This window comes from Ixodes scapularis, unplaced genomic scaffold (genome assembly GCF_016920785.2).
Source record: "Ixodes scapularis isolate PalLabHiFi unplaced genomic scaffold, ASM1692078v2 PGA_scaffold1__304_contigs__length_218370807, whole genome shotgun sequence".
NCBI lineage: Eukaryota > Metazoa > Arthropoda > Arachnida > Ixodida > Ixodidae > Ixodes > Ixodes scapularis.
Window position 1 is genome coordinate 43020567 of NW_024609846.1, and position 5058 is coordinate 43025624.

The 5058-nt window shown below is 49.7% G+C and overlaps 1 non-coding gene across 1 annotated transcript; it reads right to left on the bottom strand.

The window, feature by feature from the left end:
• Positions 1 to 3319: 3319 nt before the first annotated feature.
• On the bottom strand, positions 3320 to 3392 carry Trnar-ucg. The gene has a single exon. It is a non-coding gene; the product is annotated as a tRNA-Arg (tRNA).
• Between the last annotated feature and the right edge of the window lie 1666 nt (positions 3393 to 5058).

Here is a 5058-nt window from a genome sequence, read left to right on the forward strand (position 1 = left end):
GAGCTTTGCACCACAAGCGGAAGCTTTTACTGACCCGGAACCTACACAGTATGCGATATATGAAAAGTCGCCAATTAAATTAGACATCCCGGTCTCTTCGTGCAAGGCTGTTACGAAGCGGAACACAACCGTTCCTATTTTAAGGCACTCGCTTTTTCTGTTAAAACTAGACAGTGCACGAACACGCCGGCCAAAATCATGCGGTAACAGCAGCACCTAGGCCGACGATCTCTGCCAGGGTCGTCGCCAGCGTCTCCGTCTCCGCCTTCCAAACAGAGCGCTGCCAATGAAATCTCGTCGTCCATGGTGCTGTTACACAGTACGTGTCCGTCGCGTGATTGACTCCCGAAGTCATGTTTATGCTTCGAAACAGCAGTACTAAGTGGAATGCCATATGCTTTGTCGCATTCTAAACATTTTATATCTAATGATATTTTTGACCTCATCATTCGGTGCTCTGCTCTAAGGGACATCTGCCGGAAAGTAGATGAACAACTGACTGATTGACTTCCCTAATTCTGAAAAGGATGGCGCTATGCCTCAGTGAGGGAAGGGTAATAAGGGAAGGTACGTGTTCACTTATGGCGGTCGACGCCAGTCAAGTGCACAAACTCCCATTGTGAGGAGAACGTCTTTTAGAATGCGCACCGCTCTTCGGGGTAACCATGTTTTGAATGTTGCGGATGCGTGGATCGAGGTGCTCGATCCTTTTGGCTTGCAGTCCGAGAGAAGGTGCTGGATCGTTGGACTGATGTCAGCAGAGCAGTTATTGGTGTGCCCCGACTGTTCCTCGTCCGTCGGTGCTTCATCGGCTGAATTTCCTCTCTTCCGCTTGTAATGACGCCATCTGGCGAGTACGTCCACCGTAAGTGAAGCTCCAGTGCGGGCTTTGTGTATCAGCACTTGGCCCTTGGGTAACCGTGCGAGGTTGTGAAGTATCAGCTCTCTCGCACTGTCGGTTGAGTCACGCTCTGCAGTGTCGCAGTCACTGGACCCGCATCTTTCGAGACTGCTACTGCCCTCCGAATGGCGTCCCAGTCGCTGACCCGAGTTGAGCGTGTCCACCCGGCTGCCGCTTCCGACAGGTGGCTCCGCTGCCTGTCGGGAGTGGTGGCCGGGTGGGTAGTGGTCGGATCCCATAGGGTCCGGTTCGCACCGCCAATCGATCACCAGGCTTGGGTCCGCCTAGGTCTGTTCCAGGATAGAGTCCCTCGTACTCTCGTGCAGTCCGTGGTGCGTCGGGTAGGTGAGGTCTCTTGTCAAAGTTCGGTGCGCCATCTCTGCTACCTCCTGTGGCCGTTCGCCGTGGAGCACCCCCATTCAAATGGTGCACGTTGAAATCACCTGCCAGGAGCCGTTTAAGCCCGAAAACACAGTTTGTTTTATTGTGTTAGACGAAGCTTTTGTCTTTATAATAAAACTTCGCACCACTTAGAAAGTAAATGGTCGCTAGTCCAGCAGTTGCGAGCATCTTTCTTCAAAAATGGAGGCACCTTAGCGAACCCGATGAGCTTGCGCGAAGCGGAGACGAAACGAAGTAAGAATTTCCAGTTGAAAGTTGAGCGACAGATGCAATCAGAAACGAGCCTGCTCATTTTATGACATCACCGCTCGATCAACCAATACGAGCGGCTGCATATTTTTTTTCCACATGTAGTGTTGTTTTGAGAGAACGAATGATGGTGATATCTAAACTCTCCAGCGAAAACTACAAAAAAAAAAAGAAAAACAAAAAAAAAAAACATTTTCTTATTTTTTAAAAAACCGTTTCAGCTCTTCCCTTTTAGTGGGCGGTGCAACAATTTTCGTACGTTGCGTAAGTACCTCATAACCCTGTTTCAGACATTGCGTTTGACTGCGTTTGACCGCGTTGCGGCTGCGAGAAACCAGGACATCCCTGCTGCTTATAGACAATTGCAAGCATGGCGCCACAAGTGGTGCCCCATGCGTGCAAGCGCGTGCAACGCGCGGGTGAACGTAGCATTGGCAAGCTCGTCATCGCACGGGCGTGCCTGCTCGAGCAGAGACATGGCGGCGGCCAGTCGCCCAGCTTGCAATCGTCTATATCGCGTGCCAAGATGATTCATTGACTTGGATTCCACGCTTCATACGAAGCACAGATATGCCGGTGACTCGCTTTCGGTTCTCGACGCAACGCAGTAAACGCACTAAAACGCAAGCGTTTGAACCGGCCTTTCGAATGAATCCGTGGCGTTTATAACCCATAAAACGTACCCGTTAGTTTTTCTCCTCGTGCAATATTAACCGAAAAAAAAACTTTTTTTTTTTTGCTTGCAGCAAGAACAAGCGGCCACATGATCTGCAGCCGATTGTATGCCGGCAATGTTTATCATAGCCACGCGCTGAGGTTGGCGAAGCGCATTTGACGCACTGAGTTACAGACGTTGTTATGGTTCGGCTATTGTCGTCATTGAAGGGACCTTTTGCACATATCGACGGCACCAGGCGGTGGCTGTACGAACTAAAAATCGAGAAAGTGACCTACCTGCGCTACCAATCGATAATGGGAGCTATGCTACCAGTTTCTTCGCTCTTTAAGCTGCGGCGCGCGCCCAACGCGACTTTAAAGAGGGGCATCCGTAGCGTCCACCCTAACATCGTGTTTTTTTTCCTTCCACTTTCTTTTTTTTTTTCTGTAACACAATTATATATGTATGCTGCAATTACGCGTTCTACTCGTTAATCCACAGCCTCCTTCCAAATTTCCTCGATTTTTCGTGCCGACTTCCGCCGCTTGGCATCTGCGCGCGCGCGTGCGCAGAACGCTTCTCGTAAAAGGTCCATTTGGCGTGAGCCACCACCCGAATGCTTGTCGAGCTTTTGAACGTCGCGAGACCAAATCGAGTCTTCACAGAATGCTCAGGTTCAATGTATGAGCCGCATTCAAATATCGTCACTGGGGCACACTGCGGGCTCCAAACTACGACATCAAGTTTTGCGAAGAAGAAATTTTAAGAAAACGCTCGCCTTTATTTATGAAATTACACCGCAACGAAAAGGTCTTGGTCAGCTCCTGTATAGTGTAAGAAACATTCCAACTGAATACCTTGAATACCATGTTGAAGAGCTCTTTATGTTTTCCAAATATTTGTGGGCATCTTTAATCGCAATCCACGGACGTCGGTAACTGCATGGAGATTAGCCCGCAAGCTAAAATTAATTTTGTAAAAGAGAGACCTGTGTTGTGTTTGTTGTTTGCATGTTTTTAGTGGGCGGAGGATTGGATAACAACACCCAGCATTCTGTCCAGATAGAAACCGAGGTTGACACACCTGAATGGCAAAAATGAACAGCATCACGTCCGCGACAGGACTCGAACCTGCAGTCTTCTGATCCGAAGTCAGACGCCTTATCCATTAGGCCACGCGGACGGACGGAATTCGCTCTCCTGCTGTAACGGCAGAACATATAGGCAAATTCAAAATAACATTGCAGTGCAGTAGACACTTTCACAAATGTATTGCCATCGAATAGCTCAACTATCAGACCAATATTTGTGGTTACTGATGTAGGTTAAAATCTAGTACCTACCAGTCAACGGCAGACGTACGAAAGTTAAGGTGCTCTTCGATGTAGACTTTTTTCTCTATTTGTTTCAGTTTCGGGTGTTAGAAACCACTTCTGTGTTCGGGGCGCTTGGTTGAGTAAAACTCTCGACAAAATTCATTACATTTTATTGCCACGAGCCATATGGGGCGTGTCGAAGCTAATCATTTTTAGTACATGACGCCCTCAAAAGCGTAGAGCAAAGAAGCTGATAAGACTCGTCATGGTGACACCAAACAACAATACAGCGAACGTCCGTCAGGAACCTTCAGGCTCCGCATCGGTGCCCGTCTTTAAATGCTTGTTTCAGCAGCCATCAAATGCCGCCAATAGTATGTATCAACGTTACTAGAACAACTCAGTTGGGAAACTTTCATAGAGCCTGCCCTAAAAAAGTGGCACCGATCCGTACTCGAGAATCGAGCTAATGGCGATCGCCACGCCGCCATTTCTCCCGCAGAGGCCACTCAGGGAACTGCATGTGTGCTTGTATATTGGTTCGGGAGTATCGCATTCGATGACGTCCACTGTTACTGTTCTATATTGACTCTAAATGGCCATTTTGGAGCCGAAACATGTACGGTGGAGTGAAGAAAAATTTATTGACACTGTAAACTGTAAGATATAAATCATACTAGGAAAAGGTATACAATAGGAGCATGAGCGCTACAAAGATCCAGTGGCGGTGGCAACGAACAAACATAACTTAGCGAACCAAGCATGGCCGCTCTTTACATCTCATCAGCACACACAAGAAGGGTTCTCCCGTTTACCTAATGAATGCCAGTGTCAGCCAGTTGTAGCGTTCGGCTGGCTAACGTCCAATCCCCCCTCCACGCCACCCCGCGCCTCTCACCCCTGTGCGAGAGGCGCGAAAAGCAAGTGAATGCGACCACCGACCAGCCGGACGTAGCGACAAGACCACCGCCTGATCAACTCTTCCTCGCAAACCAAAAAGCTCGGAGTCTAGGTGGCGGAGCAGGGTACCCCGCAGGGCCCGTAATCGAGAGAGCACGCGGGCCACATTGGACGAGATCGTTTTGCTGGCCAACCGCCACACAACGATTGTGCTAGAGAACCCGTTGGCTGACTGCCAGCAGGAGCAGGGCGAAGCCCCCGCGGGGCACCTACCACCCGACACCAATTTCCAGATGCCGATACCCCAGAAGCCATGGTGCACCAGGCGCCAAAACGAGCGCTCAACGGCAAATAAAAAAACAAACAAAAACGTTGAGTTTGTCTCCACCTGTCCACAGTTGACGCACTTCGGGTCGGGAGCAATGCTTCAGCGATGGAGTCGTTGTCTTGTTAAAAACACACCCCAGCCCCGACGCCACTCAAAATCCTCCACAGGTCCGGGAAGGCGACGAGAAACCAACGAGGTTCACGGAAAGGCGTTCGCCCGATCCCTTTGCTCAAGAGTGATCCGGGTCACGCAGAGCTCCTCGACGACGCGAGATGGTGGCACTTCGCGCACTTCGAGGTCTGGTA